Source organism: Carcharodon carcharias, chromosome 16 (genome assembly GCF_017639515.1).
Source record: "Carcharodon carcharias isolate sCarCar2 chromosome 16, sCarCar2.pri, whole genome shotgun sequence".
NCBI classification, from domain to species: Eukaryota; Metazoa; Chordata; class Chondrichthyes; order Lamniformes; family Lamnidae; genus Carcharodon; species Carcharodon carcharias.
The window spans coordinates 31,955,315-31,980,074 of record NC_054482.1 but is presented as its reverse complement, the minus strand read 5'-3'; the positions used below and the strand labels follow the sequence as shown (position 1 = coordinate 31,980,074).

General features: G+C 46.7%; 1 long non-coding RNA gene across 1 annotated transcript; it reads left to right on the top strand.

Annotated features, from left to right (window-relative positions):
- The first annotated feature begins 181 nt into the window (after positions 1–181).
- Positions 182–23,717, top strand: LOC121288790. The gene is made up of 3 exons (XR_005945452.1): positions 182–254; positions 18,211–18,284; positions 23,353–23,717. It is a non-coding gene; the product is annotated as an uncharacterized LOC121288790 (long non-coding RNA).
- Positions 23,718–24,760: the final 1,043 nt, after the last annotated feature.

Genomic DNA, 24,760 nt, shown 5'->3' with positions numbered 1-24,760 from the left:
AAGCAGATTTTGGGTTCAGGAAAGACTGGGAGATGGTTATTAAGGGATACTTGCAGTTTCCTGTCTGGCCTGTCTCAAAGCTGGGCCGAGGTTGAGTTTTAAAATGTCACAATACAGATAGTGACGCGCAAGAAACTAACAAATTAGCCCCCACCCCCAACCCCCTCCTGCCTCAATGTAGATACCTCTCTGTGTGGGGAAGGGGGCCTTTGGACACTTGTCCCAGTTCCTCCATCCGAAAATGGGTGAATCGGGTAAGTTCACAACAAGAGCACTTGGGGTTTTCTTGCTGAATTTTGGAAACTCGCTGACATTTTGTTACATTTAATTTCCCGAAACTCGCCTGGCAAAGGTCGCTCTCAAAATTCTCAACAGCCTCTCGCTCGCTCGGTTTGTGCCCTCCATAGAGACATGTTTTGCGTTTTATCTCGAGGGGGCAAGACCAGTTGTCGAATGCTTCCGTTTCCTTAAAAGCGTGCGGTCCTGTTTAAGTGGGGGGTCTCCAGTCCCCATTAACCGAAACTAGAGGTGATGCAGAGCTACTCGAGGAACTGTCCCCGCTCTACTTTGATACTAGAGAGAGTAGAAGACCACCAGGAGATTTTTGTTTTTTCTAGTAACTTCACAGCAATTTGTTACTGTTAGTATGTGAACCATACATCGCTGTGACCCAACTCCAAGTTGCTTGGAAAAATCAAGTTGGATTTCGGTCTTAAAACCAGCTCCAGCCTCCTTGGTTAAAGGCAAAATACTGCGGATGCTGGAAATCTGAAACAAAAACAAAAATTGCAGGAAAAACTCAGCAGGTCTGACAGCATCTGTGGAGAGAAAGAGTTAACGTTCAGAGTCCAGACGGACTCGACTTCAGAACTAAAAAGTAGAAATGTGGTGAAAAATATACTGTATAAGGGGGCGGGGCTGGGACAGGTGAAGCTGGATAGGGGGCCAGTGATAGGCGGAGCCAAAGGAGAGATTGCAAAAGATGTCATAAACAAAAGGTCAGAGGGGTGTTGATGGTGGTGATACTGGCTAAAGGAGATGCTGATGGTGACATTAAGAGTAGAAAGCAGGATGAACAAGTGACAGATGACCCTAGTGGGGTTGTGGTGGGGAGAGGGGACAGTGTGGGAACAAGGATCAAAATAGACTAAAAGGTGGGGATAAAACAATGAATGGAAATAAATTTTTAAAATAATAATAGAAATATATAGGAAAAAAATATATAAAAATTTAAAAATAAATATTGGAAAAAGGGATGAGGATGTGAGGATATCATGCTCTGAAGTTGTTGAACTCAATATTCAGTCCAGAAAGCTGTAAAGTGCCTAATTGGAAGATGAGGTGCTGTTCCTCCAGTTTGCGTTGGGCTTCACTGGAGCATTGCAGCAGGCCAAGGATGGACATGTGGGCATGAGAGCTCCCACCTTTGTTTAAGTTTAGCAGAGATGTTTCCAAACTAAGTTTCTCACTCTCAAACTGAATGCTAAACTCTACCATGTTATGGTCACTGTTTCCTATGGGATCTTTTACTCTAAGATCATTTATTAAACCTGCCTCATTACACATTACCAGATCCAAATTAGACTGATCCCTGGTTGGATTCACTACACATTGTTCTAGCAAATTGTCTCAAATACACTATGAATTAAAACAGAAAATGCTGGAAAAACTCAGGTCTAACAGGTCTGTGGGGAGAAAGAGAGTCTGTATGACTCTTCTTTAGAGCTAAGAGAAATAAAAATGTGATGAAATTTATACTGTTTAGGGGTGGGGGGCAGTGGAGCAGGTGAAGCTGGATAGAAGGCCAGCGACAGGGGCAAAGGAGAGATTGCCAATGATATGTTAATGGCAGTGGTACTGGCTAAAGGAGGTGCTGATGGCAGCATTAAAGTCAGAAAGCAGAATGTGGTAATAGCAGAACAACTCTGGGACATTCCTGAAGGTTTTAACTCATTACCTGCCACCTCCAATCAACCTGCCCCCACACTGCTGGGCATTGGTCACCCAGTGTGTCCTCCTTCACTGGTATCTTGCCCTCAAACTCCTGGGCATTGGTCAGCCAGTGTGTCCTCTATCACTGGTACCTTGCCCCCACACTGCTGGGCATTGGTCACCCAGTGTGTCCTCCTTCACTGGTACCTTGCCCCCAAACTCCTGGGCATTGGTCAGCCAGTGTGTCCTCCTTCACTGGTACCTTGCCCCCAAACTCCTGGGCATTGGTCAGCCAGTGTGTCCTCCTTTGCTGGTCCCTTGCCCCCAAACTCCTGCCTTTCCACACTTTCAGTCCTCATGTCACTTCACCTTCTCTGGGCCAATCAGAATGTGAACGGATTCTTTCTTACCAGATTGGTTGATTCATGACTGTCAGTCAAGAGTCAGCCTTTGCACCTCTAATAGTTTTGCAATTGGTAACAAAAGTATTCAACGTTTTTTAAAAATATTTTTTCTTTTAGCATGCATTTCATGTTTCTCCTGGGTTTTTTGCTCACTGTGGTGTCCTGGGGATTAACCTTTAATTCCTGGAGAAGTTTGGCGACCTTCCCTCCCTTCCTTGCTGGGGTATGTGCTCCAAAGGGTATCTATAGGGGCCATAGTTTTAGGCTAAGGGGTGGTAGATTTAAATCAGCGATGAGGAGGAATTACTTTTCTCAAAGGTTCATGAATCTGTGGAATTCACTACCTCAGAGTGCAGTGGATGCTGGGATGCTGAATAAATTTAAGGAGGAGATGACAGATTTTTAATTAGTAATGAGTTGAAAGGCTATGGGGAAAGGGCAGGAAATTGGGGGCAAAATGAGATCAGCCATGATCATAATGAATAGTGGGGCAGGCTCAAGGGGCTGAATTGCCTACTCCTGCTCCTAGTTCTTATGTTCTTATTGATGTCTGGCATTCTACCCACATGCCCGTCCCTTATATGGATCTGCAGAGTAGTGTAAGCTAGTCAATGTGAGGGCACACAGCTCAGCCCTAATTTGTTGGCTTCCCTGACAGTTTGGGGTTCCCCCCAATTCTGGCTCTTGAGTTCAAAGGCATCTGTTACGTGGAAAGTAAGATTGGAGTGTGTGTGTCAGAACAGCGTGCCTCTCACTATCAGTGATGTTCAGAGGCCTTGAACCAAGTCCCAACAAATTCAAGATACAACTTATTCTTTTAAATTCTGGAGCCCCTCAATTCCTTTCACGATTTCCCATCCCTGAGTCACAAAGTCACCTATGGCATAGAAGGAGGCCATTCAGCCCATCAACTCCATAAGCTCTCGATAGAGCAACCCAGTCAGTCCCATCCTCCCACCCTATCCATGTATCCCTGCAAAGTTTATTTCCCTCAAGAGCCCATCCATTGTCCCTTTGAAATCATCAACTGCAATGCTCTAGTTGTGGCCTAGCCAGAGCTTATAAAGGTTGAGCATAACTTCCTTGTTTTTGTGCTCAATGCCTCAGTTATGAAGCCCAGAATCCCATATGCTTTGCTAACCACTCTCCATATGTCCTGCCATCTTCAAAGGTCGATGCCCATGACCTGCGTCCTCCTAAAACCTGCAGTCCTTTTAGAAACAGGTTTTACTTCCTTTTAAAATCATTCAGCCCCTCATGTCTCTTCCACTTCTTTGAAAGAGTTACCCAATTAGCCCCACTTTCCTACTCTTTCCCCATAGATCAGATTTTATCCCATTCAAGTATTTATCCAATTCAGTTTTGAAAATTGCTATTGAACCTGCTTTCACCAGCCTTTCTGGCCGCGCATTCCAGACCATCGTAATTCACTGTGTAAAACACATTTCTCCTCCTCTCCCTTCTCTGTCAATTATTTTAATTCTGTGTCCTCTGATTAGCGACCGTCAGCCAGTCAAAACAGTTTCTCCTTATTTACTCTATATAACAATTCTGTTAAACCTTCCCTTAACTTGCAAATCATGTTTAACTCTCTTGTTTGAGTCTTTTGAAGAGGTAACAGAGATGGTTGGTGAGGGTAATGTTGTGATTGTGGTGTACCTGGATTTCCAAAAGGCATTTGATAGTGCTGCACAGCAGGGGTAAAATCACAGGCCTGTTAAATTAAGTGTGTGTTTCTTTTTCAATTTCTTTGAATACTGGTTGATTAGCTATATAAATATTGGAGATGCATGGCAGGGCCTCAGTCCCATTGAATGCGCATCCTGTTCCGTGTGGGAACTCCAGGACACTGCTCATGCCCTGGACAACCACATGTGCTGGAAGTGTCATCGGTTGGAGGAGTTCAAACTATTGTGTTTGGAGCTTGAGCAGCGACTGGCATCACTGTGGCACACCAATGAGAATGAGAGTTATTGAGCAGCGACTGGCATCACTGTGGCACACCAATGAGAATGAGAGTTATTGAGCAGCGACTGGCATCACTGTGGCACACCAATGAGAATGAGAGTTATTGAGCAGCGACTGGCATCACTGTGGCACACCAATGAGAATGAGAGTTATTGAGCAGCGACTGGCATCACTGTGGCACACCAATGAGAATGAGAGTTATTGAGCAGCGACTGGCATCACTGTGGCACACCAATGAGAATGAGAGTTATTGAGCAGCGACTGGCATCACTGTGGCACACCAATGAGAATGAGAGTTATTGAGCAGCGACTGGCATCACTGTGGCACACCAATGAGAATGAGAGTTATTGAGCAGCGACTGGCATCACTGTGGCACACCAATGAGAATGAGAGTTATTGAGCAGCGACTGGCATCACTGTGGCACACCAATGAGAATGAGAGTTATTGAGCAGCGACTGGCATCACTGTGCACACCAATGAGAATGAGAGTTATTGAGCAGCGACTGGCATCACTGTGGCACACCAATGAGAATGAGAGTTATTGAGCAGCGACTGGCATCACTGTGGCACACCAATGAGAATGAGAGTTATTGAGCAGCGACTGGCATCACTGTGGCACACCAATGAGAATGAGAGTTATTGAGCAGCGACTGGCATCACTGTGGCACACCAATGAGAATGAGAGTTATTGAGCAGCGACTGGCATCACTGTGGCACACCAATGAGAATGAGAGTTATTGAGCAGCGACTGGCATCACTGTGGCACACCAATGAGAATGAGAGTTATTGAGCAGCGACTGGCATCACTGTGGCACACCAATGAGAATGAGAGTTATTGAGCAGCGACTGGCATCACTGTGGCACACCAATGAGAATGAGAGTTATTGAGCAGCGACTGGCATCACTGTGGCACACCAATGAGAATGAGAGTTATTGAGCAGCGACTGGCATCACTGTGGCACCCAATGAGAATGAGAGTTATTGAGCAGCGACTGGCATCACTGTGGCACACCAATGAGAATGAGAGTTATTGAGCAGCGACTGGCATCACTGTGGCACACCAATGAGAATGAGAGTTATTGAGCAGCGACTGGCATCACTGTGGCACACCAATGAGAATGAGAGTTATTGAGCAGCGACTGGCATCACTGTGGCACACCAATGAGAATGAGAGTTATTGAGCAGCGACTGGCATCACTGTGGCACACCAATGAGAATGAGAGTTATTGAGCAGCGACTGGCATCACTGTGGCACACCAATGAGAATGAGAGTTATTGAGCAGCGACTGGCATCACTGTGGCACACCAATGAGAATGAGAGTTATTGAGCAGCGACTGGCATCACTGTGGCACACCAATGAGAATGAGAGTTATTGAGCAGCGACTGGCATCACTGTGGCACACCAATGAGAATGAGAGTTATTGAGCAGCGACTGGCATCACTGTGGCACACCAATGAGAATGAGAGTTATTGAGCAGCGACTGGCATCACTGTGGCACACCAATGAGAATGAGAGTTATTGAGCAGCGACTGGCATCACTGTGGCACACCAATGAGAATGAGAGTTATTGAGCAGCGACTGGCATCACTGTGGCACACCAATGAGAAATGAGAGTTATTGAGCAGCGACTGGCATCACTGTGGCACACCAATGAGAATGAGAGTTATTGAGCAGCGACTGGCATCACTGTGGCACACCAATGAGAATGAGAGTTATTGAGCAGCGACTGGCATCACTGTGGCACACCAATGAGAATGAGAGTTATTGAGCAGCGACTGGGCATCACTGTGGCACACCAATGAGAATGAGAGTTATTGAGCAGCGACTGGCATCACTGTGGCACACCAATGAGAATGAGAGTTATTGAGCAGCGACTGGCATCACTGTGGCACACCAATGAGAATGAGAGTTATTGAGCAGCGACTGGCATCACTGTGGCACACCAATGAGAATGAGAGTTATTGAGCAGCGACTGGCATCACTGTGGCACACCAATGAGAATGAGAGTTATTGAGCAGCGACTGGCATCACTGTGGCACACCAATGAGAATGAGAGTTATTGAGCAGCGACTGGCATCACTGTGGCACACCAATGAGAATGAGAGTTATTGAGCAGCGACTGGCATCACTGTGGCACACCAATGAGAATGAGAGTTATTGAGCAGCGACTGGCATCACTGTGGCACACCAATGAGAAATGAGAGTTATTGAGCAGCGACTGGCATCACTGTGGCACACCAATGAGAATGAGAGTTATTGAGCAGCGACTGGCATCACTGTGGCACACCAATGAGATGAGAGTTATTGAGCAGCGACTGGCATCACTGTGGACACACCAATGAGAATGAGAGTTATTGAGCAGCGACTGGCATCACTGTGGCACACCAATGAGAATGAGAGTTATTGAGGCAGCGACTGGCATCACTGTGGCACACCAATGAGAATGAGAGTTATTGAGCAGCGACTGGCATCACTGTGGCACACCAATGAGAATGAGAGTTTTTGAGCAGCGACTGGCATCACTGTGGCACACCAATGAGAATGAGAGTTATTGAGCAGCGACTGGCATCACTGTGGCACACCAATGAGAAATGAGAGTTATTGAGCAGCGACTGGCATCACTGTGGCACACCGAGAATGAGAGTTATTGCTGCGACTGGTCTCACTGTGGACACACCAATGAGATGAGTTATTGAGCAGCGACTGGCATCACTGTGGCACACCAATGAGAATGAGAGTTATTGAGCAGCGACTGGCAACACTGTGGCACACCAATGAGAATGAGAGTTATTGGAGCAGCGACTGGCATCACTGTGCACACCAATGAGAATGAGATTATTGAGCAGCGACTGGCATCACTGTGGCACACCAATGAGAATGAGAGTTATTGAGCAGCGACTGGCATCACTGTGGCACACCAATGAGAATGAGAGTTATTGAGCAGCGACTGGCATCACTGTGGCACACCAATGAGAATGAGAGTTATTGAGCAGCGACTGGCATCACTGTGGCACACCAATGAGAATGAGAGTTATTGAGCAGCGACTGGCATCACTGTGGCACACCAATGAGAATGAGAGTTATTGAGCAGCGACTGGCATCACTGTGACACACCAATGAGAATGAGAGTTATTGAGCAGCGACTGCATCACTGTGGCACACCAATGAGAATGAGAGTTATTGAGCAGCGACTGGCATCACTGTGGCACACCAATGAGAATGAGAGTTATTGAGCAGCGACTGGCATCACTGTGGCACACCAATGAGAATGAGAGTTATTGAGCAGCGACTGGCATCACTGTGGCACACCAATGAGAATGAGAGTTATTGAGCAGCGACTGGCATCACTGTGGCACACCAATGAGAATGAGAGTTATTGAGCAGCGACTGGCATCACTGTGGCACACCAATGAGAATGAGAGTTATTGAGCAGCGACTGGCATCACTGTGGCACACCAATGAGAATGAGAGTTATTGAGCAGCGACTGGCATCACTGTGGCACACCAATGAGAATGAGAGTTATTGAGCAGCGACTGGCATCACTGTGGCACACCAATGAGAATGAGAGTTATTGAGCAGCGACTGGCATCACTGTGGCACACCAATGAGAATGAGAGTTATTGAGCAGCGACTGGCATCACTGTGGCACACCAATGAGAATGAGAGTTATTGAGCAGCGACTGGCATCACTGTGGCACACCAATGAGAATGAGAGTTATTGAGCAGCGACTGGCATCACTGTGGCACACCAATGAGAATGAGAGTTATTGAGCAGCGACTGGCATCACTGTGGCACACCAATGAGAATGAGAGTTATTGAGCAGCGACTGGCATCACTGTGGCACACCAATGAGAATGAGAGTTATTGAGCAGCGACTGGCATCACTGTGGCACACCAATGAGAATGAGAGTTATTGAGCAGCGACTGGCATCACTGTGGCACACCAATGAGAATGAGAGTTATTGAGCAGCGACTGGCATCACTGTGGCACACCAATGAGAATGAGAGTTATTGAGCAGCGACTGGCATCACTGTGGCACACCAATGAGAATGAGAGTTATTGAGCAGCGACTGGCATCACTGTGGCACACCAATGAGAATGAGAGTTATTGAGCAGCGACTGGCATCACTGTGGCACACCAATGAGAATGAGAGTTATTGAGCAGCGACTGGCATCACTGTGGCACACCAATGAGAATGAGAGTTATTGAGCAGCGACTGGCATCACTGTGGCACACCAATGAGAATGAGAGTTATTGAGCAGCGACTGGCATCACTGTGGCACACCAATGAGAATGAGAGTTATTGAGCAGCGACTGGCATCACTGTGGCACACCAATGAGAATGAGAGTTATTGAGCAGCGACTGGCATCACTGTGGCACACCAATGAGAATGAGAGTTATTGAGCAGCGACTGGCATCACTGTGGCACACCAATGAGAATGAGAGTTATTGAGCAGCGACTGGCATCACTGTGGCACACCAATGAGAATGAGAGTTATTGAGCAGCGACTGGCATCACTGTGGCACACCAATGAGAATGAGAGTTATTGAGCAGCGACTGGCATCACTGTGGCACACCAATGAGAATGAGAGTTATTGAGCAGCGACTGGCATCACTGTGGCACACCAATGAGAATGAGAGTTATTGAGCAGCGACTGGCATCACTGTGGCACACCAATGAGAATGAGAGTTATTGAGCAGCGACTGGCATCACTGTGGCACACCAATGAGAATGAGAGTTATTGAGCAGCGACTGGCATCACTGTGGCACACCAATGAGAATGAGAGTTATTGAGCAGCGACTGGCATCACTGTGGCACACCAATGAGAATGAGAGTTATTGAGCAGCGACTGGCATCACTGTGGCACACCAATGAGAATGAGAGTTATTGAGCAGCGACTGGCATCACTGTGGCACACCAATGAGAATGAGAGTTATTGAGCAGCGACTGGCATCACTGTGGCACACCAATGAGAATGAGAGTTATTGAGCAGCGACTGGCATCACTGTGGCACACCAATGAGAATGAGAGTTATTGAGCAGCGACTGGCATCACTGTGGCACACCAATGAGAATGAGAGTTATTGAGCAGCGACTGGCATCACTGTGGCACACCAATGAGAATGAGAGTTATTGAGCAGCGACTGGCATCACTGTGCACACCAATGAGAATGAGAGTTATTGAGCAGCGACTGGCATCACTGTGGCACACCAATGAGAATGAGAGTTATTGAGCAGCGACTGGCATCACTGTGGCACACCAATGAGAATGAGAGTTATTGAGCAGCGACTGGCATCACTGTGGCACACCAATGAGAATGAGAGTTATTGAGCAGCGACTGGCATCACTGTGGCACACCAATGAGAATGAGAGTTATTGAGCAGCGACTGGCATCACTGTGGCACACCAATGAGAATGAGAGTTATTGAGCAGCGACTGGCATCACTGTGGCACACCAATGAGAATGAGAGTTATTGAGCAGCGACTGGCATCACTGTGGCACACCAATGAGAATGAGAGTTATTGAGCAGCGACTGGCATCACTGTGGCACACCAATGAGAATGAGAGTTATTGAGCAGCGACTGGCATCACTGTGGCACACCAATGAGAATGAGAGTTATTGAGCAGCGACTGGCATCACTGTGGCACACCAATGAGAATGAGAGTTATTGAGCAGCGACTGGCATCACTGTGCACACCAATGAGAATGAGAGTTATTGAGCAGCGACTGGCATCACTGTGGCACACCAATGAGAATGAGAGTTATTGAGCAGCGACTGGCATCACTGTGGCACACCAATGAGAATGAGAGTTATTGAGCAGCGACTGGCATCACTGTGGCACACCAATGAGAATGAGAGTTATTGAGCAGCGACTGGCATCACTGTGGCACACCAATGAGAATGAGAGTTATTGAGCAGCGACTGGCATCACTGTGGCACACCAATGAGAATGAGAGTTATTGAGCAGCGACTGGCATCACTGTGGCACACCAATGAGAATGAGAGTTATTGAGCAGCGACTGGCATCACTGTGGCACACCAATGAGAATGAGAGTTATTGAGCAGCGACTGGCATCACTGTGGGCACACCAATGAGAATGAGAGTTATTGAGCAGCGACTGGCATCACTGTGGCACACCAATGAGAATGAGAGTTATTGAGCAGCGACTGGCATCACTGTGGCACACCAATGAGAATGAGAGTTATTGAGCAGCGACTGGCATCACTGTGGCACACCAATGAGAATGAGAGTTATTGAGCAGCGACTGGCATCACTGTGGCACACCAATGAGAATGAGAGTTATTGAGCAGCGACTGGCATCACTGTGGCACACCAATGAGAATGAGAGTTATTGAGCAGCGACTGGCATCACTGTGGCACACCAATGAGAATGAGAGTTATTGAGCAGCGACTGGCATCACTGTGGCACACCAATGAGAATGAGAGTTATTGAGCAGCGACTGGCATCACTGTGGCACACCAATGAGAATGAGAGTTATTGAGCAGCGACTGGCATCACTGTGGCACACCAATGAGAATGAGAGTTATTGAGCAGCGACTGGCATCACTGTGGCACACCAATGAGAATGAGAGTTATTGAGCAGCGACTGGCATCACTGTGGCACACCAATGAGAATGAGAGTTATTGAGCAGCGACTGGCATCACTGTGGCACACCAATGAGAATGAGAGTTATTGAGCAGCGACTGGCATCACTGTGGCACACCAATGAGAATGAGAGTTATTGAGCAGCGACTGGCATCACTGTGGCACACCAATGAGAATGAGAGTTATTGAGCAGCGACTGGCATCACTGTGGCACACCAATGAGAATGAGAGTTATTGAGCAGCGACTGGCATCACTGTGGCACACCAATGAGAATGAGAGTTATTGAGCAGCGACTGGCATCACTGTGGCACACCAATGAGAATGAGAGTTATTGAGCAGCGACTGGCATCACTGTGGCACACCAATGAGAATGAGAGTTATTGAGCAGGCGACTGGCATCACTGTGGCACACCAATGAGAATGAGAGTTATTGAGCAGCGACTGGCATCACTGTGGCACACCAATGAGAATGAGAGTTATTGAGCAGCGACTGGCATCACTGTGGCACACCAATGAGAATGAGAGTTATTGAGCAGCGACTGGCATCACTGTGGCACACCAATGAGAATGAGAGTTATTGAGCAGCGACTGGCATCACTGTGGCACACCAATGAGAATGAGAGTTATTGAGCAGCGACTGGCATCACTGTGGCACACCAATGAGAATGAGAGTTATTGAGCAGCGACTGGCATCACTGTGGCACACCAATGAGAATGAGAGTTATTGAGCAGCGACTGGCATCACTGTGGCACACCAATGAGAATGAGAGTTATTGAGCAGCGACTGGCATCACTGTGGCACACCAATGAGAATGAGAGTTATTGAGCAGCGACTGGCATCACTGTGGCACACCAATGAGAATGAGAGTTATTGAGCAGCGACTGGCATCACTGTGGCACACCAATGAGAATGAGAGTTATTGAGCAGCGACTGGCATCACTGTGGCACACCAATGAGAATGAGAGTTATTGAGCAGCGACTGGCATCACTGTGGCACACCAATGAGAATGAGAGTTATTGAGCAGCGACTGGCATCACTGTGGCACACCAATGAGAATGAGAGTTATTGAGCAGCGACTGGCATCACTGTGGCACACCAATGAGAATGAGAGTTATTGAGCAGCGACTGGCATCACTGTGGCACACCAATGAGAATGAGAGTTATTGAGCAGCGACTGGCATCACTGTGGCACACCAATGAGAATGAGAGTTATTGAGCAGCGACTGGCATCACTGTGGCACACCAATGAGAATGAGAGTTATTGAGCAGCGACTGGCATCACTGTGGCACACCAATGAGAATGAGAGTTATTGAGCAGCGACTGGCATCACTGTGGCACACCAATGAGAATGAGAGTTATTGAGCAGCGACTGGCATCACTGTGGACACACCAATGAGAATGAGAGTTATTGAGCAGCGACTGGCATCACTGTGGCACACCAATGAGAATGAGAGTTATTGAGCAGCGACTGGCATCACTGTGGCACACCAATGAGAATGAGAGTTATTGAGCAGCGACTGGCATCACTGTGGCACACCAATGAGAATGAGAGTTATTGAGCAGCGACTGGCATCACTGTGGCACACCAATGAGAATGAGAGTTATTGAGCAGCGACTGGCATCACTGTGGCACACCAATGAGAATGAGAGTTATTGAGCAGCGACTGGCATCACTGTGGCACACCAATGAGAATGAGAGTTATTGAGCAGCGACTGGCATCACTGTGGCACACCAATGAGAATGAGAGTTATTGAGCAGCGACTGGCATCACTGTGGCACACCAATGAGAATGAGAGTTATTGAGCAGCGACTGGCATCACTGTGGCACACCAATGAGAATGAGAGTTATTGAGCAGCGACTGGCATCACTGTGGCACACCAATGAGAATGAGAGTTATTGAGCAGCGACTGGCATCACTGTGGCACACCAATGAGAATGAGAGTTATTGAGCAGCGACTGGCATCACTGTGGCACACCAATGAGAATGAGAGTTATTGAGCAGCGACTGGCATCACTGTGGCACACCAATGAGAATGAGAGTTATTGAGCAGCGACTGGCATCACTGTGGCACACCAATGAGAATGAGAGTTATTGAGCAGCGACTGGCATCACTGTGGCACACCAATGAGAATGAGAGTTATTGAGCAGCGACTGGCATCACTGTGGCACACCAATGAGAATGAGAGTTATTGAGCAGCGACTGGCATCACTGTGGCACACCAATGAGAATGAGAGTTATTGAGCAGCGACTGGCATCACTGTGGCACACCAATGAGAATGAGAGTTATTGAGCAGCGACTGGCATCACTGTGGCACACCAATGAGAATGAGAGTTATTGAGCAGCGACTGGCATCACTGTGGCACACCAATGAGAATGAGAGTTATTGAGCAGCGACTGGCATCACTGTGGCACACCAATGAGAATGAGAGTTATTGAGCAGCGACTGGCATCACTGTGGCACACCAATGAGAATGAGAGTTATTGAGGCAGCGACTGGCATCACTGTGGCACACCAATGAGAATGAGAGTTATTGAGCAGCGACTGGCATCACTGTGGCACACCAATGAGAATGAGAGTTATTGAGCAGCGACTGGCATCACTGTGGCACACCAATGAGAATGAGAGTTATTGAGCAGCGACTGGCATCACTGTGGCACACCAATGAGAATGAGAGTTATTGAGCAGCGACTGGCATCACTGTGGCACACCAATGAGAATGAGAGTTATTGAGCAGCGACTGGCATCACTGTGGCACACCAATGAGAATGAGAGTTATTGAGCAGCGACTGGCATCACTGTGGCACACCAATGAGAATGAGAGTTATTGAGCAGCGACTGGCATCACTGTGGCACACCAATGAGAATGAGAGTTATTGAGCAGCGACTGGCATCACTGTGGCACACCAATGAGAATGAGAGTTATTGAGCAGCGACTGGCATCACTGTGGCACACCAATGAGAATGAGAGTTATTGAGCAGCGACTGGCATCACTGTGGCACACCAATGAGAATGAGAGTTATTGAGCAGCGACTGGCATCACTGTGGCACACCAATGAGAATGAGAGTTATTGAGCAGCGACTGGCATCACTGTGGCACACCAATGAGAATGAGAGTTATTGAGCAGCGACTGGCATCACTGTGGCACACCAATGAGAATGAGAGTTATTGAGCAGCGACTGGCATCACTGTGGCACACCAATGAGAATGAGAGTTATTGAGCAGCGACTGGCATCACTGTGGCACACCAATGAGAATGAGAGTTATTGAGCAGCGACTGGCATCACTGTGGCACACCAATGAGAATGAGAGTTATTGAGCAGCGACTGGCATCACTGTGGCACACCAATGAGAATGAGAGTTATTGAGCAGCGACTGGCATCACTGTGGCACACCAATGAGAATGAGAGTTATTGAGCAGCGACTGGCATCACTGTGGCACACCAATGAGAATGAGAGTTATTGAGCAGCGACTGGCATCACTGTGGCACACCAATGAGAATGAGAGTTATTGAGCAGCGACTGGCATCACTGTGGCACACCAATGAGAATGAGAGTTATTGAGCAGCGACTGGCATCACTGTGGCACACCAATGAGAATGAGAGTTATTGAGCAGCGACTGGCATCACTGTGGCACACCAATGAGAATGAGAGTTATTGAGCAGCGACTGGCATCACTGTGGCACACCAATGAGAATGAGAGTTATTGAGCAGCGACTGGCATCACTGTGGCACACCAATGAGAATGAGAGTTATTGAGCAGCGACTGGCATCACTGTGGCACACCAATGAGAATGAGAGTTATTGAGCAGCGACTGGCATCACTGTGGCACACCAATGAGAATGAGAGTTATTGAGCAGCGACTGGCATCACTGTGGCACACCAATGAGAATGAGAGTTATTGAGCAGCGGACTGGCATCACTGTGGCACACCAATGAGAATGAGAGTTATTGAGCAGCGACTGGCATCACTGTGGCACACCAATGAGAATGAGAGTTATTGAGCAGCGACTGGCATCACTGTGGCACACCAATGAGAATGAGAGTTATTGAGCAGCGACTGGCATCACTGTGGCACACCAATGAGAATGAGAGTTATTGAGCAGCGACTGGCATCACTGTGGCACACCAATGAGAATGAGAGTTATTGAGCAGCGACTGGCATCACTGTGGCACACCAATGAGAATGAGAGTTATTGAGCAGCGACTGGCATCACTGTGGCACACCAATGAGAATGAGAGTTATTGAGCAGCGACTGGCATCACTGTGGCACACCAATGAGAATGAGAGTTATTGAGCAGCGACTGGCATCACTGTGGCACACCAATGAGAATGAGAGTTATTGAGCAGCGACTGGCATCACTGTGGCACACCAATGAGAATGAGAGTTATTGAGCAGCGACTGGCATCACTGTGGCACACCAATGAGAATGAGAGTTATTGAGCAGCGACTGGCATCACTGTGGCACACCAATGAGAATGAGAGTTATTGAGCAGCGACTGGCATCACTGTGGCACACCAATGAGAATGAGAGTTATTGAGCAGCGACTGGCATCACTGTGGCACACCAATGAGAATGAGAGTTATTGAGCAGCGACTGGCATCACTGTGGCACACCAATGAGAATGAGAGTTATTGAGCAGCGACTGGCATCACTGTGGCACACCAATGAGAATGAGAGTTATTGAGCAGCGACTGGCATCACTGTGGCACACCAATGAGAATGAGAGTTATTGAGCAGCGACTGGCATCACTGTGGCACACCAATGAGAATGAGAGTTATTGAGCAGCGACTGGCATCACTGTGGCACACCAATGAGAATGAGAGTTATTGAGCAGCGACTGGCATCACTGTGGCACACCAATGAGAATGAGAGTTATTGAGCAGCGACTGGCATCACTGTGGCACACCAATGAGAATGAGAGTTATTGAGCAGCGACTGGCATCACTGTGGCACACCAATGAGAATGAGAGTTATTGAGCAGCGACTGGCATCACTGTGGCACACCAATGAGAATGAGAGTTATTGAGCAGCGACTGGCATCACTGTGGCACACCAATGAGAATGAGAGTTATTGAGCAGCGACTGGCATCACTGTGGCACACCAATGAGAATGAGAGTTATTGAGCAGCGACTGGCATCACTGTGGCACACCAATGAGAATGAGAGTTATTGAGCAGCGACTGGCATCACTGTGGCACACCAATGAGAATGAGAGTTATTGAGCAGCGACTGGCATCACTGTGACACACCAATGAGAATGAGAGTTATTGAGCAGCGACTGGCATCACTGTGGCACACCAATGAGAATGAGAGTTATTGAGCAGCGACTGGCATCACTGTGGCACACCAATGAGAATGAGAGTTATTGAGCAGCGACTGGCATCACTGTGACACACCAATGAGAATGAGAGTTATTGAGCAGCGACTGGCATCACTGTGGCACACCAATGAGAATGAGAGTTATTGAGCAGCGACTGGCATCACTGTGGCACACCAATGAGAATGAGAGTTATTGAGCAGCGACTGGCATCACTGTGGCACACCAATGAGAATGAGAGTTATTGAGCAGCGACTGGCATCACTGTGGCACACCAATGAGAATGAGAGTTATTGAGCAGCGACTGGCATCACTGTGGCACACCAATGAGAATGAGAGTTATTGAGCAGCGACTGGCATCACTGTGACACACCAATGAGAATGAGAGTTATTGTGGATAGCATGTTTCTGGATGTGCTCACCCCACAGCATACAGGACAGGATAAGGCAAAAAGAAGCAAGTTTATGTAAGATACCAAGAGCTGAAACCTGCAGAAAGCCTAGAGGAGGATAGAAAATGCAGGGATGAAATTAAAAAGGAAATTAGAAATGCAGCAAAGAGAGAGCATGTCGAGATACGTGCAAGTGAAATCAAGGAAAACCCGAGGGTGTTTTCCAAATCCATAAAGGGCAAGAGGATAACTAAGGAATGAGTAAGAGTAATTAGAGACCAAATAGGCTAACTTGTGTGGGTGGAGGCAGAAGACGTGGACATGGTTCTTAATGAATATCTTGCAGCTGTTTTCACAAAAGAGAGGGGCAAAGCAGGAATCTAATTGTGGAGTTTTGGTGGTTCATATATAGAATAACAGGTCCCTGGGAGTGAGTTACTGATTAGATTTAATTTAGTGGATAGGTTTGGTTTTTATATAGAATAACAGACTTCCGGGAGTGAGCTACAGACTGGAAAGGAATCAACAGGTTCGGATGGTTTATCTATAGAATAACAGATACGCGGGATTGGGTAAGAGACTGGAATCTGATCGAGGGGTTTGGGTGGTTTAGAAGTAGAATAACAGATACCCGGGAGTGAGTTACAGACTGGAATCTAACTGAAGGGTTTGGGTGGTTTATATATAGAATAACAGATACCCGGGAGAAAGTTACAGACTGGAATCTAATCGAGGAGTTTGGGTGGTTTATATATAGAATAACAGATACCCGGGAGAAAGTTACAGACTGGAATCTAATCGAGGGGTTTGGGTGCTTTATATATAGAATAACAGATACCCGGGAGAAAGTTACAGACTGGAATCTAATCGAGGAGTTTGGGTGGTTTATACAGAGAATAACAGGTCCCTGGGAGTGAGTTACAGACTGGAATTTAATTTAGTAGATCGGGTTGGTTTTTATATGGAATAACAACCATCCGGGAGTGAGCTACAGACTGGAACGGAATCAAGAGGTTTGGGTGGTTTATACATGGAATAACAGATACCCGGGATTGTGTAAAAGACTGGAATCCGATCAAGGGGTTTGGGTGGTTTATATATAAAATAAGAGATGTCCAAGTGTGAGTTGCAGACTGGAATCTAATCGAGCGGCTTGGGTGATTTATATATAGAATAACTGATGCTTAGTATTGAGTTAAAAACTCAAATCTAATCAAGAAGTTTGGATGGTTTATATATAGAATAATTGATACCCGGGAGTGAGTTACAGACTGGAAGCTAATCGAGAGGTTTGGGTGGTTTGTATATAGAATAACAGATACCTGGGAGTGGGTTGCAGTCTGGATCTAAGTTTCATTGCTGTTGTTGATTTCCTTTTATTTGCTCTTTATAGTTTTTTAGGTGGGTTTGATATTTGATACTTTGTGGCAAAAATCTCAAAGACTGCCCCCTCCTGGCAGTGTTCCACAATGTCCATCCTGATTGTGACTTTGTAACCGGGGCAGCACTGAACTGTGACCCTGATTTAACTCTCTGTGCGATGCTTGTCTTTCAGACCAGACCAGGTTTCATGTTAATCTTAAGAATGGCATATTTGTGGACTTCCTAAACACGTTCCTCAGCTTACCGGTAAGTGATGGGAGTTGTCGAAATGATTACTCTCTCCATTAGGGAGTACTAATCATTGGGAACATGTGGGGGAGATGTTTTGATGCACTAAGTTATTGTTTTGGTGTGTGGATTAGAAAGCTTGATTGATTACACAATGTGTCCAGCAATTATTAATTTCTACTGCTTTTTAATTTTTGTTTCTCTTGTACATTTCCAATGGTTTCAGATTTGCTGTCTGCCAGTACTGAGGGAGTGCTGCATTGTCGGAGGTGCTGTATTTCAAATCTAATGCTACCTTGGCGCAGTGTCTGCACTCTTAGGTGGATGTAAAATGTGCCAAGGTATTACTCAAAGAAGATCCAGGGAGTTGTCCTTTGTTTCCTGGCCAATATCTATCTCTCAACCATTACTGTCAATGATCTGATGATTGCATTGCCATTTGTGGGATCCTGCTGTGTATCAGTTTGCTGCTTCATTTTCCAAATTGCCACAGTGATGTTAAAGTGTTCACAAGGTATTTCATTTGCTGCAGAATGTTTTAAGATCCACATAAATATGAGATTCACCCATCAGGTCGAATCAAGGCAACCGACAGTTTTGAATTGTCATGTAATCATTTTTAAAAACTGGATTATATTCTCTTTCAGTCTTTACCCAGTTCAGTTCCAAAAAGATCTCTTCATGGCTCACAGCTCAAGTGCAGTGATGGTTGCCTTCACTTTTCTCTAAACCCTCTCTTCAGTAAAAGCTCAACCGAAACTCAGATTCATCTCTCACTCTTGCGTTTGCTGACCTCCATTGGCTCTTGGCAATGCCTCAGTTTTTAAACCCTCATCCTTTTGTTCAAATCAGTCCATGGCCTTAACCCTCCCTATCTCTGTATCCCCCACCAGCCCCTGCAACCCTCTCCATCTCTGTAACCTCCACCAGCCCCTGCAACCCTCTCCATCTCTGTAACCTCCACCAGCCCCTACAACCCTCCCTATCTCTGTAACCTCCTCCAGTCCCTACAACCCTCCCTATCTCTGTAACCTCCTCCAGTCCCTACAACCCTCCCTATCTCTGTAACCTCCTCCAGTCCCTACAACCCTCCCTGTCTCTGTTAACCTCTTCCAACCCTTCAATCCCCGTGAGATATCGGCCCTCTTGTGCATTCCCCACTCCCATTGCTCTACCATTGGTAGTTGGTTAATTGATGTCCATTGTCCAAACTGACAGCCTGTTCTGGGGATGCACTGTTCTCTGGGAAAATAATTCCATCTGTCTGTCTATTCTCTTTAAATCCTATCCCTGGGCCTGAGCTTTTCAATATTCTCTTTTGGCTTGGAGTTAATTTTAGTTTGATCGCATTCCCGTGAAACACTTTGGGACAATCTACTACGTGACGGGCATTATATAATGCAGGTTGTTGTGATTCTGTGACAAAGAGAGCAGCAGGACATTGGGGATGGTTGTGAGGTGTCAGTTTTGAGATCAGCATGATGACTTTGGACTAATGTTGATCACCTAACGGGAGGAGAAACCTCTCAAGGCATCCTCCAGAATTTAACCTGGGTGTTTCTGTGGTTTCTCAAGTGAGCTGGAATGATAGTGATGCGCAAGGTACCAGTATTATCACTGAAAGGAGAAATGTGTTGCTGAAGCGTTTCATGTTGCACTCATCAGAATACCAAATGGGTGTTGGAGTAGCTATTAGCACACTCAGGATCGTTCAGTAAGTGCTGTCCATTAAAAAATTTATTTCGCAGGATGCTGGTGTTGCTGGATAGGCCAATATTTATTGTCCAACCCTAACTATCAATATTATTGGCAATTACATTGTAAGGTTTAATGGCAATTGCATTGTTAAACAGGTGATACGCATTTGTGCACCTATGAGTGGGGATAACTGGGACACTGCTGGGCAGGGGCTGGATGAGAATTGACCCTGTACTAAGTCAATCAACTCTCTCTGCAAGGAAGGACCCTCTGTCTTACTTTTAACTTCAAAAACTGGCTTTGATTTGTGTAATACTGATTGCCCTTGAGAAGGTGGTGGTGAGCTGCCTTCTTGAACCGCTGCAGTCCATGTGGTGTAGATACACCCACAGTGCTCTTAGGGAGAGAGTTCCGGGATTTTGACCCAGTGGCAGAGAAAGAACGGCGACATATTTCCAAGCTAGGATGGTGAGTGACTTGGAGGGGAACTTGCAGGTGGTGGCGTTCCCAAGCATATAATGCCCTTGTCTTTCTAGTTAGCAGAGATTTCTGGTTTGGAAGGCGCTGTCTAAGGAGCTTTGCTGAGTTGCTGCAGTGCATCTTATAGATGGTACACACTGCTGCTCATGTGCATCTGTGGTGGACGGAGTGAATATTCATGGATGGGGTGCCAATCAAGTGGGCTGCTTTGTCCTAGATGGTGTTGAGCTTCTTGAGTGTTGTTGGAGATGCACTCATCCAGGCAAGTGGGGAGTATTCCATCACACTCCTGACTTGTGCCTTGTAGATGGTGGACAGGATCTGGGGAGTCAGGAGGTGAACTGTAGAATCACAGCTGACAGTCGACGTTTTGTTTTGGACTTTGCAGACATGGGCTGGTAGGGTACAGACTGTACTCTGCCTATTATGAATATTCAAAGGAACAAAAAGATTAAGTTCAAGCCTTCTGCCTTTTTCGAATTACCCGGGAACTTGGGGAGCCTATTGCTTTCTCCATGGCAACGCCTTGGCCAATCAGAGTCAACCTGCCAACGAATCAGCACCTTTTTCTCCTGGAGTATAAATTGTTGTGATTGTTTGAAATTTGGTATTCTTGTGTTTGTCCTGGCGAGTGCAAGATGAAAAGCTTCAGTAACATGTTTCTCTTTGCAGCAAGAATCAAGTTCTTTCAGAGTTGTGTGGGACAAACCAGATGGGCAATCTTGGTGTCTCTGTCATTCCTTGCGAGCACTGGACCCACCGTATCTCTGCACACCATCACCCAGCTCAAACTACGTTCACTGTAACTGCTTTAAGACTTCAACATGAAAGTGTAACTCTTTCAAGTACAAACCCGTTTCCATCTGTTCCTATTCAGATGAAGTTACATTGTTTCATAGTTTGCCATTGTGAGATGTGAACTCTTGATCTTGGGGTTACAAACCCAGTACCATAACCACTTAGCTATTTAGGCCAAGCCAACATGAAAGTGTATTTCAAAATGACCTCAACCTTGTTCAACAAGGCACAGCTCTCAACATACTGACACTGATTAGAGCAAGCTTCCCTGGGTTTTGTTTTCCGAGCGATTAGAGAGAGAGCTCAGTGGATCTCTAACTGGACACACAGGATAATGACACAAGGACATGGGTGATCTTCACTTTGATTCATGTTTCAAGAAAACGTTAAACATTCGGTGGGGGTAGGGAGGAACACCCAAGCAGAGTCAAGTATCTCCTGCAATTTAGAGGGAGCTCTGCTCTGTATCTAACCCCGTGTTGTACCTGTCCTGGGAGTGTTTGATGTGGACAGTGTACAGGGAGCTTTGCTCTGTATCTAACCCCGTGCTGTACCTGTCCTGGGAGTGTTTGATGGGGACAGTGTACAGGGAGCTTTGCTCTGTATCTAACCCCGTGCTGTACCTGCCCTGGGAGTGTTTGATGGGACAGTGTAGGGGGAGCTTTGCTCTGTATCTAACCCTGTGCTGTACCTGCCCTGGGAGTGTTTATGTGGACAGTATCAGGGGAGATTTACTCTGTATTTAACCCTGTGCTGTACCTGCCCTGGGACTGTTTGATGGGACAGTGTAGAGGGAGCTTTACTCTGTATCTAACCTCATGCTGTACCTGTCCAGGGGGTGTTTGTTGGGGACAGTGTAGAGGTAGCTTTACTCTGTATCTAACCCCGTGCTGTACCTGTCCTGGGAGTGTTTGATGGGGACAGTGTAGAGGGAGCTTTACTCTGTATCTAACCTCATGCTGTACCTGTCCAGGGGGTGTTTGTTGGGGACAGTATAGAGGAAACTTTACTGTCTATCTAACCTGTGATGGGAGCAGCCTTTTGCTCAATTGCCTCCAATGCCCTCTCCAGTGATTGTTCTTGTGGCAGTGTGTGTCACTGCAAATTAGCAATAATGATGAGGCCAAAATTCTGACATGCAGTTTCAAAAGTATATCTTTTACTGCTGGCTTAATTAACGATGCCTCCCCCAGAGTCAGAATATGGTGGGTTGAAGTTTGACTCCTAAGACATGAGTGCATAATCTTGGTGACGTTCCCAGTGCTGGAGCGAGTGCTGCATTATTGGAGGTGCTGTCGTTTGGAAGAGACATTAAACCAAGGCACTGTAAGCCCTCTTAGGCAAGTGTACAAGATCCTGTTTCGAAGAAACCTGTTGAGGTTATCTGGTGTCCTGCCCCATATTTATTCCTCTCCAAGCATTACTGAAACAAAATCCCTGTTTTTTTTGTCATGAACACATTGTAGGTTGTGGGATCTTGCTGTGCACCAATATGGCTTTGCGTTTCCTACATTACAATGGACGATTACACTTCAAAGACAGACTCCATTGGCTGTAAGCGCTCTGGGACATCCTGAGGTTTTGAAAGGCACCATAGAAAGGCAGGATCCTTTCTTCATAGTCAGACTCCTGGTTGCCAATCCTCCAGGAAGGCCCAGGAACCCCTCGAAATTAGGGATTAATCTCCAGGACGCTTTATGTGAGCAAAGCCCTGGAGAGAGAAAAAAAAATCACAGGGTCATTTCAAGCATAGTGGATGTTTTTAAAAAAGCCTTTTCTTTGTATTCCTGTCTGTTATGTACAGAAATATAGTCACTGGCAGACAAGAAGTCTATTAAATCAGGTGTGGCCGTTGGCGACATGTGCTCAAATAATCAGGATGGTGACCAATCAGAGTTGCTGGCCCGATGTTAGTCTCCCTTGTGTTGCCCTAATGACAACTGCAAGTCAGGCAATATGTGAATGTGGTGTTTTTATTTGCTGAAATTCGCCTGACCAACTCAGGAAGAAAGAAATGTTTGCCAAACAATATTCATTAAAGGGGAGCATGCCTTTAAGAGGGAGGAGAGCGGACAGATGGGAGTGATGGCACTTATTATCTGTTTTTCAGGTATTTGGACAGATTCCGATCTACATTTTAAAAGACAGTCAATGGGAACTCCAGCCTAACCTGCCGTCCAATATGGTGAGCTCAAGGGATTGAACCATAGGATACTGATAGGATCAAACAGTGCACAGCCTGTACGTCCCCCTGCACTGCACCCATTCCCTCTGCCCAGATTTGACCTAAATGATGGAACATTTTGTTGGGGGTGTGGAGGGGGAGGGCACAGGGAAGATCCTGGACCACTGTCTTGTTCAAATGCTCTGTCATTGATTTTGTGAATCTGTTTACGATTTGAATGCTCACTGTGCTTGATTGGTTAAGCCTGGATGTGGACTCAGAGAAAAGTAAACAAAGCTGTAGAAAGAGCTGGAAGCCAGAGCTGGAGCATGGAGAAGACATTTTAAAGCACTGTGAATAAAAACCTGTTACACACACACAGCAACTAGTATCTTCTCTGCATAGCTCCGAGATATTATATGTACAACATGGACCAGCCAGGGGAGCTCTGATCCGGACTAACACTCCACCTCACAAGCACCAGATAGAATGTGAAATATAAATGACTCCACTCTTGAGTTGCCCAGTGAGGAAAGTTAAACCATGGCATAACACTGAGCCTTGAGATGAGAGAGCCCCAGGCTTAGACTGTGATCTGAGCTGACCTGTCCTCCTCTCAGTCAGGGCAACAGTGAAAACACCAGTTTCCAGCCTCTGTCTGTCTGGCCAGGGAGGGTGAGGGGGTTAAATCATTCTTGATTCGGAATGCTGGTCAAAGGAGCTCTCCGCTGGAGGATAGGGCACAAGAATAACTCGAGGGGGCTTGGTCCTAATGTTGCTTCACTATAAGAGGAAGGTGGGAATTATTGTGAATTTGCAGTGCTGGTATTGGTGCTGGTGGATGTATTCAGTTGCTGGGCAGGGCCAACATGTGTGACTGTGATTCCCTGAATCGGTACAGTGGAGGAGAAGAATGACCCTCTTAGATTTGCAATTAACATCGACGGGGGGTGGGAGGGGGGGGGTGGGGGGGGGTAGTGGGTGAGGAGAGGAGGAGGAGGAGGGAGGCACAGAAATGGGGTTCCCTCTGATATTCTGCAAAACCTACAGCACCCAATCAGATAATTCTCCAAGGAAATTCCTGATGCCACAACCCGGGTACCCACCTGAGGCGTGGGGTGTTCAATGGTTTAATTGATCTGTGTTTGATTATGAGAATCTGGCAAATGACCTCTGCTCACTTTGCTTGATTGATTAAGCCAGAATGTTGACTCAGCACTAAAGTGAGCTGAGAAGTTACCAGAAGCTGAACTGTAAGAATGGGTGCCAAATGTTTAGAAATTTTAAAGCACTGTAAATGCACCTGTTGCACACTTGGAAACTAATGTCATCTCTGCATTGCTCTGAAGTAAAT